The sequence below is a fragment of the Ovis canadensis genome, chromosome 17, assembly GCF_042477335.2.
Source record: "Ovis canadensis isolate MfBH-ARS-UI-01 breed Bighorn chromosome 17, ARS-UI_OviCan_v2, whole genome shotgun sequence".
NCBI lineage: Eukaryota > Metazoa > Chordata > Mammalia > Artiodactyla > Bovidae > Ovis > Ovis canadensis.
The window spans coordinates 71,014,909-71,027,582 of record NC_091261.1 but is presented as its reverse complement, the minus strand read 5'-3'; the positions used below and the strand labels follow the sequence as shown (position 1 = coordinate 71,027,582).

At 47.7% G+C, this 12,674-nt stretch overlaps 1 non-coding gene across 1 annotated transcript; it reads right to left on the bottom strand.

The window, feature by feature from the left end:
* Positions 1 to 643: 643 nt before the first annotated feature.
* On the bottom strand, positions 644 to 716 carry TRNAG-CCC (transfer RNA glycine (anticodon CCC)). The gene has a single exon. It is a non-coding gene; the product is annotated as a tRNA-Gly (tRNA).
* Positions 717 to 12,674: the final 11,958 nt, after the last annotated feature.

Genomic DNA, 12,674 nt, shown 5'->3' with positions numbered 1-12,674 from the left:
AGTTGAGAACCACTGCATTAAACCAAGACCTGAGTGCTGAGTAAGACTTAGCTCAATGGAAAGCAGCATTCTGAAGAGAGGAAACAGCCTGTGCAAAGGCCCTGAGGCGGGAAGGACTCGGATTATCGGAGGAAGAGAAGGGAGGTTAATGTGGCCAAGACCAGTGAACGAGGGGGGAGGAGGTTCTAGATGAAGATGGGCTGGGCATATATCACGTAGGGGCTTGTGCAGCAAAGATTTGCGATTTTAACTTAAAAGCAACGGAAAGCCATAGAAGTGCTTTTCCCTTCAATTTGATGTGTATTTATGGAACATCTGCTCTGTGCCAGACACTGTGTAAGGGAAAGTTGGAGAAGAACTTTCAGAGGAAGGATCACAGTGAATGGTGAGGTCATCTCCCAGTACGACATTGTAGTTCCCAGTGCCAGACTCAGGAAGGTCATACTGACGTTTTGAAATTGGCCACAGAAATCAATAGGTGCTGAGGATTAGGACTTCAGCCACCATGTAGCCCACAAGAGCATGTCATCCACAAGTAGAACAGCCTTTCTTTCTCATCTGGTTGCCTTTTCTTTTCTTTTCTTTTTCTTCCCTCCTTCCTTTCTTTCTTCTTTTTGCCTAATTCCCCGGCTGCAGCTTCTAGTTCCCTGACCAGGGATTGAACCTGGGTCCTCTGCATCGGGAGCACACAGTCTTAGCCACTGGACCACCAGGGAAGTCCTGTCATCTTTGTCCTAATCCAGATCTTTAGGGAGAGTGGGGCATGCTTGTTGTGTTCCATCATTAAGCCCTCATGTTTGGTCGACTCATTGAAAAAGTCCTTGATGCTGGGAAAGATTGAGGGCAGAAGGAGAAGAGGGTGTCAGAGGATGAGATGGCTGGATGGCATCACTGACGCGATGAACATGAACTTGGGCAAGCTCCAGGAGATGGTGGGGGACAGAGGCCTGGCATGCTGCAGTTCACGGGGTCGCAAAGAGTCGGACACGACTGTGTGACTGAATAACAACAAGCCTGACACTTGCTGAGGGTTTTCTTGTAATCAGGTTGAGGACGTTTTCTTCCCATCCCTTTCTCCCCACGACTGCCCACAAAGGGTGTTGAATTCCAGAAGGATGGCAGAGGAGCACCTTGAACAGAAATTTACATTTAAAAAAAAATTTTAGAAGTCCCTTCTGGCCATTTACAGGAGAGTGACCTGCAGAGGGCAGGAGTGGAGGCAGAGAGGCTGGGGAGAAGACTGTGCGGTCGGGCAGGTGAGGGATGCTGGTGTCCTCAGCGCTGGTCTTAGCTATGGAAAGAAGGGCAGCGCTTCCAGAGATGCTGTGGTGGGAAAGATGACACCAAAGTTCACAAACCCAGCCATAGGCATGGTCCCAGGTCAGGATTTCTAGAAGCAGAGCCTGAGGGGTTGGGGAGGGGGAGTGAGGCATCAGAGAGGGCAGGGGCAGGGGCCCAGCCAGGGTGTGGTTCCAGCTGAAGTCTGGCCTTGGCCTGACCCTCAGGGGACTCTGGAACATCACCTGCATTACAGGGTTGCCCCCATATCCGCCGATTCTTGGCTGCCCCCAGTAGAAGGAAGTGTAGCCTCCCAGGGGTGTCCATCTCTGGACAAAGTGGCTTGACTCAGTCCAGTGCAGTTTCTCAGGGAAGGTTGCATGGTTGTGAGCCTCCTGAAGCAACTCAGGAGTGGGCGCATCAGGAATAATGGGAATGCGGGCGGAGCTTTGGCCACATCTATCACCTCTATGGAATGTACCTAGGGCTCCCCATGGCTGCTAACAGGTCCAAAAGGGTGATGGACTAAGTTTTGCAATTAAACCATCAAAATCCTTAAAAAGATCAGGCATGGCATAGAAGTGGGGTGTGTGTGTGTGTGTGTGTGTGTGTGTGTGTGTGTGCTTGGGATGCCTAACCAGCCCAGCCACTTTTCCCAGGCCTGAGGGGTTTCCCAGGACAGGAGGCTTTCAGGGCTAAACCCAGGAACATTCCAGGCAGTAGTCACCCTATTAGTGGAAAGTAACAAGCCACGGTGGCTCAGACGGTAAAGAATCTTCTTGCAAAGCAGGAGACCTGGGTTCGATCCCTGGGTTGGGAAGATCTCCTGGAGAAGGGCATGGCAACCCACTCCAGTATACTTGCCTGGAGAATTCCATGGACAGAGGAGCCTGGTGGGCTATAGTCCATGGGGTCGCAAAGAGTCGGCTAAGACTGAGAGACTAACACTTAAATACATAGAGTTGTAATAAAATAAGTTTTACCTACAGACTACATACTGGTGACATGCCTTTACACAGTCTATTTTTAATATTTAGGTGGTGATAAACTGACCAGTGGGATGTATTTTCCAGACGTGGCCTAATTTTCTTTGTAAAGGTATCAGAAGAATGGTGGCTTCGTGGCGGTGCGTTCAGGCCCTAGTTTTGAAGAGGGGGCGATATTTACAAAGTCTTAAGCTCTCCTGTGCCCATATCATGTGGCCCCCTGCTTCTGCTTTCTAACTGTGGCCTGGACAGTGGCAGGATGCTGACATACAGATATCACGGCTCCCACCCATCCCAGAACCTCTCTCTCCTTCCCTTTTCTATATCTCTTTTCCTTTCTGTCTTTCCCTTTCCACTTCTCTTCCCTTCCTCTCTCTTTCCCTTTCTCTTTCTTTCTCTTTCCCTCTCTTTCCCTTTCTTTCTCTCTCTCTCTTTCCCTATCTTTCTCTCTAAAAGGAGAGACTGACCCACTTAGGTCCTGAAGTTTTCAGATTTCTGCTCCACAGATGGCGCCAGTCCTCTGGGGGCTTTCCCGGAATCGCTCCTTCACCTACACAGATGGCAGACACAAATGCCCACCTTGTGAAACAGCTATCTCCCAGACCCTCTTCCCTGCTTTGCCAAGATACACAGTCTCCAACCTTTCCACTTGTGCCCCGTGCCCAGCCATCTCAGAGAGAATGAGCCACTTGTGAGTCCCACAGGACAGCCCTACCTGCCTGGGGTGGTCCATTGGCATCTCCAAGAGCCTGACCTCCTCTGCCCTGGGTTTGGCTACCTCATGCCAAAGCTGGCCTGACTCCCTCCCCAGCTCCCAGGTGGCTGCTGCCCAGCAAAGGCCACAGCACCTCCTGCTCTGGTCAGAGGACTGAGTTTTCTTGGCAGCCTTTAAAGACAATTTTCAAAAACCTTATTTGACTTCTTTTCCAAAAAGAGCCCAGAAAACAATCTCCCAGCCAAAGGCAATGCCTCTTGCTTGGGGACCGCCCTTGCACAGGCAAGCGGCTGAAGAGACTTTCCCCCTTTCTTCCTAGTGTGTGTGTGTTTAATTGAAGTATATATATGTTGTACCAATCTCTGCTGCACTGCAAAGTGACTCCGTTTTACTCATACATGCTTTCTTTTTTAAAATATTCTTTTCCACTATGGTTTATCCAAAGAGATTGGATACAGTTCCCTGTGCAATACAGCAGGACCTTGTTGTTTATCCATTCTAAATGTAAGCAAGTTGACAGCAATTTGGTTTTCTGATCTCAAATTTTAGGAAAAGTGAAAGTGAAGTCGCTCAGTCGTGTCCGACTCTTTATGACCCCATGGATTGTAGCCTACCAGGCTCTTCCATCCATGGGATTTTCGGAAAGTTTTTTAAAAAATATCTTATCTTTCTCTCATTATAGTTGATTTACAATGTTGTGTTTGTTTCAGGTATATGGCAAAGTGATTCAGTTTTACATGTGTGTATATATAGATATTCTTTTTTAAATTTTTTTCTAGTATAGGTTATTACAAGAAACTGAATATAGCTCCTTGTGCTGTACAGTAGGTCCTTGTTGTTAATCTATTTCCTATACAGTAGTTTGTATCGTTAATCCCAAACTCCTAATTCATCCCTCCCCTCCCCTTTGGTAACCGTAAGTTTGTTTTCTGTGTCTTTGAGTTTACTTTGTAAATGAGTCCATTTGTATTATTTTTAAAGATTTTACATAGAAGTGATATCAGAAATCTGTCTTTCTCTGTCACGTTAGTGAGCTCTAGGTTTCTAGATCCCAGCTTATCCCCTCTCCTCCGTAAGGCTCTGTGGGCTGGACTTCTCAGGTGGCTCCGTGGTAAAGAATCTGCCTGCTGGTGCAGGAGGCACAGGTGCAATCTCTGGTCTGGGACGATCCCATATGCCCCGGAGCAACTAAGCCCGTGCGTCACAGCTACCGAGCCTGCACTCTGGAGCCCGGGAGCTGTAACTGCTGAACCCACGTGCCGCAACCACTGAAGGCTGCGTGCCCTAGAGCCCGTGCTCCACAGCAAGAGGAGGCACTGCAGTGAAAAGCCAGAGCACCGCAGCTAAACAGGAGCCACCCTCCACCCCCACCCAGTCACTGCAACTAGACAAAGCTTTCCCAGCACAGCCAGAAATGAATAAGTAAATAAGAGACTCTGCAGCTAACGGTCCCTTCCTTTTGAATAGAATTTGAATAGTTTCCTGTCACAGCATGTAGCATGTTGGGTCAGGTGAGATATGAAGGTTGAGAGCCTGCACCTGAGTCCGTGAAGTCCAGAACCGCAGGCCCTTTGCCCATGTGAGATGAAACAGGGTCTCGGAAGGCTGGCTTTTGCTGCAGAGCAAAGTGGTCAAATTGAGCGGCTCTGAATACTCACCTGGGAAACCATCCTTTCCTAATATTAGCTACTTGTGGTCGAGGCAAGCCAGCCAAGCATATCACACACATAAAAGAGACCTCAGCCCCCGGTCAGGACGGATCACAGACTCAAATTCCCAGGCTGGAAGGTGTCTTGGGCTGGACTGCTCCAGAAGCAGACCCTGAGCCAAGGGATCAAGTGAAAGGATGTTTGGGAGGTGATACTAGAAAGCCCTGAGCCAAGGGGAGGGTGTTGAACAAGTTGCAACTGGTCAGACAGGGAATTAAGCCTTGTTATCGAAAGCAGGGTCTTGCTGCTCATTACTCAAAAGCCAATAGAGAGGCCAGGTTGGTGCAAAGGAAAGCTTGCTTTATTTTGGATAAAGCTGACAGCTGAGGGTAGGGGGTGGGAAGGGCCGATGTCCATCCAAGGGCTGACTTCCCCACCCTGCCCCCCACCCCTCACCACCACAATCAGGGTATAAGAGCTTTTAGAGATGGTGGGGGGGGGGGGGGTTATATGCAGAAACAGCACAGTCAGCTCTGACAGTCATCTTCAGATTGGTCATTAGTTGCCTGACCATTGTCATCTTGGTTATTTTAGGTACAATTAATCTTCAGTTCCAGAGCTTCCATTTCTTTGAGGTCAGTTCTTGGAATTGTGGCAACTCATGTCTGGGTACAGCCTGGTCATCATGAAGTGAACATCTTCCACCTGGTGGGAGTTTTAGTATCTATAAGACAGCTCACAGAATATGGCTCAGAATATTATTAATATCTATAGCCTTTGAGAAGGAGCTTAAAGGTCCTCGACTGTGCTTAATGACTACGTTATGATTATATTGTCTCCTTTGACCATTTTCCTTTGTTCCTGCATTTTTCTCACTTTTCTGATTAAACTTCCTTTTTGGCTAAATTTTTTCAACAGACAAAACGCAGGCCGAGGACACGGCTGGCAGCGGAAGGGGTTGGGGCTGGTTGGCAAGGACCACAGGATCCTGCTCCATTTCAGCCTGAGGCTCTAGAATCCTTATCTTTCACTCTCCTTTCCCAGCATTAAAAGCCTCGATTTGGTGACTGGACAGCCCCGTGTTAAAAACAAGACTGAGTTGTCTGAAATGCAGTGTGGTTTGAATATGTGTATGATATCCTGAGAGTCCCTTGGACTGCAAGAAGATCAAGCCAGTCAATCCTAAAGGAAATCAGTCCTGAATATTCATTGGAAGGACTGATGCTGAAGCTGAAGCTCCAGTATTTTGGCCACCTGATGTAAAGAACTGACTCGTTGGAAAAGACCCTGATGCTGGGGAAGATTGAAGGCAGGAGAAGGGGGATGACAGAGGATGAGATGGTTGGATGGCATCACCAACTCAATGGATGTGAGTCTGAGCAAGCTCTGGGAGATGGTGAAGGACAGGGAAGCCTGGTGTGCTGCAGTCCATGGGGTCACAGTCGGACACGACTGGTTGACTGAACAATAACAACAATGGTATTGTTAGTTGGCTCCAGTTGTCATAGCGAAGTCCTTAAACAGAAATTAATGCTCTGGCAGTTCTGGAAGTTTAAGATCAAGGTCTCAGCAGTTTGGTTTCTGCTGAGGTTTCTCCCCTTGGCTTACAACAGCCATCTTCTCTCTGTGTCTTTACCTTAATCTCCCTTCTCTGTGTATCTGTCTACATTCCCTTTTCTTACGAGGACCCCCAATCATAGTGGATTAGGGCTCACCCTGATGACCTCCTTTTACTTAATTAACCTCTTCCATGTCTCCTAATAGCAGCACATTCTGACGTCCCAGGGATTACAAGTTTAACATATGAATTTCAAGGTGACACAGTTCCATCCATAACAGATGTTGACGCTGGAAATTGCATCGCAAACCATGGGAACCCTTTTACCCAATATTAGGACGGCTGAGTTTCCATTTCCTCCCTGGGGGTATGTTTATCCTCTACAATGCAGCCACTTTATTTCATTAGGCGACTTGACCAACTGTATAGCGCAGGGAACTTAATACTCTCTAATAACCTATATGGGAAAAGAATCTAAAAGACAGTCAATATATGTATATGTATAACTTATACACTTGGCTGTACAACAGAAACCAACATAACATTGTAAATCAACTATACTCCAATACAAAAAAAATTTTAAAGGGACTTCTGGCCTGTGACATCCAACATATGCCATGCTGAAGACATCCTCCTGGGAATAGTTACTGAATCCCCCTTGGAATTAGGGATTTAAGCAAATGAGGAGGAACGAATACCAGGTGACTTCCACGAGCATCGTCTGCAGGGGCTGATTTTGCCATCAACCCATACTTCTCAGACTCAGATGCACATTAGGTTCACAGGGGCACTCTGAGTAATCATGGTACCTGGACTCCATCCCTGACCAGTTGTATCAGATTCCCTGCACGTGTGATGAGGGCATCAGAATTTTTCAGTTTCCCAGGTGATTCCGGGGTGCTGCCAAAGCTTGAGAAGCACGTTTCTAGGCTATTGTGTCCCCCAAGAATACTTTGTAGTTCAAAATAATAGTTGAGAAGGATCCTGTAATAAAAGGACTCTGTAACAATTCATATATAAGGCGAAAGACAGGCTTCCTGGGTGGCTCAGTGATAAAGAATCTGCCTGCCGATGGAGGAGACAGATGTAGGTTTGATCCTTGGGTTGGGAAGATCCTCCGGAGAAGGAAATGGCTATTACCTCCAGTGTTCTTGCCTGGAGAATTCCATGGGCAAAGGAGCCTGGAGGGCTGCAGTTCATGGGGTCACAAAGAGTCAGACACGACTAAACGACTAATGCGTAAGACGTGCAGACACAGGCATGACTGCCTTGAAGGAAAACAATTCTACTCAAAAACGCCCAGAAGCAGAAGGCACAGCATGGCACGCAAGGCCATGGGATGCACCGGGCTCTGTCGGGAGGCAGAGCAGGGGATGGGCAAGAGCCTTTCCAGTGGTTTCTGCAGGAAAAACAAGCCACAGTAGGCAGGTTAAAGTTTGGCTAGTTTGACAGGTTCAAACAGGTTCTGGGGCATACAGGCTGTCCCTAGTTTCCTGGTACCTGGCCTCTGGGGGTCACCTGGTCTGTGAGAGCCCAGTAAAGGAAGGGGTTGGGGTATAGGCTCTAGCTTGGTTGGTTTGCATAGAAACCAACAAGCAAGTCCTTTTCCAGCTCTAGGAATCAGCTTTATCCCTGGGAGGGGTGGTCTGTCCAGAATAAGTATGCCCCCCCACCCCTGATGTCAGAACTTAATAAAATATAGCAAATTTTTAAATGTGATGACTACCCCTTGCAGAGAGAAACACGGAAGGCAGGGTGACCTCCCCCAGGCCAGGTGGAGTTCTGGTTAAATCCTACTTAGCATTAACATGGTCGGGGGTTTCTAATGTCCCTGCAGTTCCCCCAGGTGGCACTTGTCCACTAGCCAAGGGCTGGGGAAAGGGTAAGGAAGGAAATCAAGAGGGAGGAGCCACAGATGACCTAAGAGCACCACATCCAATCAGACAGATGGGTGGAGAAGACTAGGTGGCCAGGTGATAGGGCCCGAATGAGCAAACCCTGCCGGGACCGACAGTGCCGAAGCTCCCGGTGTCTGAGACCACCCCAGATCAGACAAGCATCCAGGGAAGGAGAGGTGGATGGCAGGGAAGAGAGAGAAGAAAACGGAATCTCTGGCTGGAGAATCCTGGGCAGTTCTGCAATCGACAGCCTCACTGTTCAGATGGGAATACTGGATCAGAGAGGGGCAGGGACTTCCCCAAGATCACACAGCGAGGGGCGGGGCAGAGCAAAGACTGGGAGTCTGATCTTTCAGTGACAGAGGCGTCCCCGTGGGTCCTCCACAGCTCCTTTCAAAACACAGCAGGACCCTATTGTAGGTACTGCCTGGGTTTCCAGCTTCCACTAGGGATGTGAGCCAAGAGGGCAATATCAGCTCCTGGCCCCCTGCCTGCTGTGTCCCTAGCACCTCAGAGTCTGGGTCAGAACCTTCCCCTGTCTAGGGCTTATTTTGGTTCACACACAGAACCCAGCCCCAGTACCTTCGCTCTCTGAAGCTAACCCTTACTGTAATCAACTCAGAGTGTTAACAACAGTGCCAAGGCTTGGCACTCACCATGTGCTGAGGACCTGTTTGAATGTGTCCATGCTTTATCTCTCTTCCTCCTCACTCTAACCCTACAGCGTAAGTTTTATTATTATTTCCACTTTACAGAGAAGGAAACTGAGGTCCGTTTTGTAAATATTTCCCAAGGCAAGTAGCAAACACAGATCCTCTGCCAGATACTGGGTTCAATATGTGTATTTAGCTGCTTCCATCTTTGTTTGTGCCTCGTTGTGTCTGACTCTATGAGACCCCATGGACTGTAGCCCACCCAGGCCCCTCTGTCCATGGAGCTTTCCAGGCAAGAGTACTGGAGTAGGTTACCATTTCCTACTCCAGCGGATCTTCCTGATCCAGGGCTTGAACTTGCGTCTCCTGCACCTCCTGCATTGGCAGGTAGATTCCTTACCACTGACTTCCATCCTCAAACATTTCCTTTTATTAAACACATGCTCCTGGGCACTTAGCATACATCATGCCATCTCATCTTTGTAATGACCTCATGAAATTGGCACCACTGACATCCCCATATAACAGATGGGGCAGAAAAGAGGTGATGTGTCTTACCCTAGGGAACATGGCCATCCAGACGCAAAGCTGGGGTTTGAACCTAGCTCTTCTTAGAGCACGGTGACTCACCTACCTATGTTGTACAGAATGCAACGAAGCCCTGTCTCGTTTCCTTTCTATCTCTTTTTTTGCACCAGTATCCTGTTGCCATGGAAACCAGCTGCCTATGTCAGTAGCCAGACAGAACTGCACCTCATCTGTATTTCCCAACTTTTGCTTTCTTCTCTGTCCACAGCAAAAAGTTCTACCATGTGGACACCTACACATACTTGGAAGATTCTCTGGGAAAACACTGACTCATGGGATCAGAAGCTAGTGGGTGAATATTTCCCACTCTCTCTGTTGGGGGAAAGGATTTGAGGTGTGTTCTATGTGGTTTTTCAGATGGGCCCCAGGTGGGACAGAGCCCAGGTATCCCTAGTGGCACCCAGCTCAGTAATGCAACCTTTGAGTTGGCTTTCTCTCATCCCTGTTTCACCCATTCAGTCCCATGGGGGGACATTCAAAAACGCACTCAAGTATTTCCCGTAGGGGCTTTCAAACTTCCCACCTCTCCCCAGATTCTGCACAGATCTGAAGAACAGGCTTAGAGGAAGGACTGGTACCTGGACTGAGCCACATACAGTGTATTTTTTGCCTACTTCCTTCACCTCATAGTGGGTAAGATTCAAGAGGCAAGCTGTTGCCCCATTTGACAGACAGGAACATCAAGGCACAATATGTCTATAAGATTTAGAAATTCTTGTCAAGTTGGCAGCCACTGGCCCAGATCAGAGAACTGACTGAACCTGCAGAAAAATGTCCCCAGATGATTCTGCCTTTCCATGTCCAACAAAGGCTTCCGAGTTCCTACTTTCAAGGATTTTTAGCTGCTCTTCATAAGCGAGCTTGGAGGAACCAGAGCGCATGTGACTCACCTTCTGTAAGACACAACTGAGTGTGTGAAGGTCATCTAATCCAACCTCATTTTAAACGTGAGTATACTGAGCCCTCTCCAGTAGAGATTTTCTTCTCCAATAGTATGATAAAATGCATTTTTAATCTTTTTGTAGAACTGTGTTTCTCTCCAGAGGAAAAATAAAGCATTTAGGCTTATTAACTATGGGAAATACAAGAAAGAAGACTCGTAAAACTTGCCTATAATTAATCTTACCATTCGGGTATAACCATGCAACATTGATTTAATATATGACTCAAAGGATGTAAAACGTAGTTTGCGTCTGTTAAAGATGGATCAGCCGAAAATGATTGTTTCCAGCCCTCTTTTTTTTTTTCCCCATTTATCCCTTTCTCATTTGCTGAGATCTACTGTCAGACACTGTGCTAATTCACATTGTTTAAAGAAAATAATATGAATAAGTTAATGTGAAGAGGAAAAATCCCTCTACTTTATTGTTTGAATAAGGGACAAGGAGTCTTCTTCGGCAATTATGCAAAAAGTAGAGAAGGGCTCTTTAAATGACCTCAGATGGATCCATGTGAGAGTGTGTACGTGTGTGCGCCCCTGCTCTATGTGTATGCACTATACGTGTGCTGTGTGTGTACACGTACGTATGCCTGTCCAGTCCGAATTTTCATGAACCTCTTGAGATCCTCTTTCCAAATCCTTAACGATCTGTGACATCGGGTTGAATGGCCTCTTGAATTGCATCAGATAAATGAACCTATTTAACCCGTCTCTTGTGGTGGCCGGTTTAGATTGTCATCATTTTTCACCTTCTTATAGATGCTGAGTGAAATAGTTGAGGTTGCCTTCCTGGGAGTCTCTCCTTTCTTTCCCCACAGTGTGTGTATGAGGGGGACGTCCCTCCTGCTCATCTCTCTGCCTCTTCCCCATCAATCCTGCCCTCTTCTGTTGGGAGCCGTTTTCCCGGGAGGCGAAATTTTGCCACGAGGGGTCCTTCGTGCTCTTTCAGGGGAAGCAAGTCTTTGTTTCAAACAGAAAGGGATTTGGAGCCCGAGAAACTCTGGTTTACATCCCAGCTCAGCCACTTGCTCTGCCCAAGGCTTTGGAATAGGGATTTGACCTCTGTGCCCCTCAGTTTTCCTGACTGAGAACCGGGGAGAGCAGCCCTTTTTAACCACATTATCTAAGCATCAGAGCAGGCTTGCAGGAAAAGTGTTCGGTGTGGTATTTGGTGCACGGTAGGCACTGGATAAGTGGCAGCTCTTCATAAGGCTCTGCTGCTCAGTTCTTGGAAAATGAGGATTACAAGAGTCCCCAGTTCATGGGGGTCACCAGCAGAATTAAATGAGATCGTACACATCATGGTACCCAATCAAGGGTTTCAGCTGATTGAATTATTACCTTTTTGAAAGTGAAAGTGAAAGTCACTCAGCCATGTCCAACTCTTTGTGACCCCATGGACTGTAGCCTGCCAGGCTCCTCTGTCCATGGAATTCTCCAGGCAAGAATACTGGAGTAGGTAGCCATGCCCTTTTCCAGGAGATTTTCCCAACCCAGGGATCAAACCCAGGTCTCCTGCCTGGCAGGCGGATTCTTTACCGTTTGAGCCGCCAGAATCTCCCATTACCTTTTTAACCATTAATAAATAATATTGTTGTTTTTATTATTGTAAGGTCCTAGTCTACTAATGTTCCCATTTACAGAAAAATATAGGAGATAAGGAAATGGCAACTCACTCCAGTGTTCTTGCCTGGAGAATCCCAGGGACAGGGGAGCCTGGTGGGCTGCCATCTATGGGGTCGCACAGAGTCGGACACGACTGAAGCGACGTAGTAGTAGTAGTAGTAGTAGTAGTAGTAGTAGTAGTAGTAGTAGCAGTATAGGAGATAAATTAGGCTAGGCCTTGGACAAGAGGTCAGATGGGGCAGTGAGTTTTCTGGGGGCCTAGGAGTGGGCCCCCCATCACCATCTCATTCTCAGCTCACTGGCAAGTGGCATCTGCTGAAAAATGTCCTGGTCGTCCTCCCGTGTTGGCTTCCCTAAGAGCAGCAGCTGCCCCAAGGTCACTGAGAGACCACCCCCCAAGGCATGCCCCTCACAGCTGTGCAGCAAAATGACCCAGCTCCTTGCCCCCCCAACAGAAGACCAAGTACCTACCCTGAAGCATCGAAACTCCTACAGTCCTGCCCACACCCTCTTCTGTTGCTGGGAAAGTTCATCTAAGTGGCCTCTCATTTTGCAGGGACACTTTCAACCTGACCCCAGGTCTCCAAGGGGTAGCACTACGGGGGATACTTTCCCAGCCTCCCCCTGGCAATCATCTGAGGAGACTTGGTTATTATCTAAGAGGGAGCTGTGGTTTGAGACCAGGTCCAGTCTGAGTTCAACTCAAGATGTCCTATTTACTATTTGAAAGAGAATTGCTGGAGAGAGTAAGTACTTAATAAATATTGGCTCTTTTCTTTATCT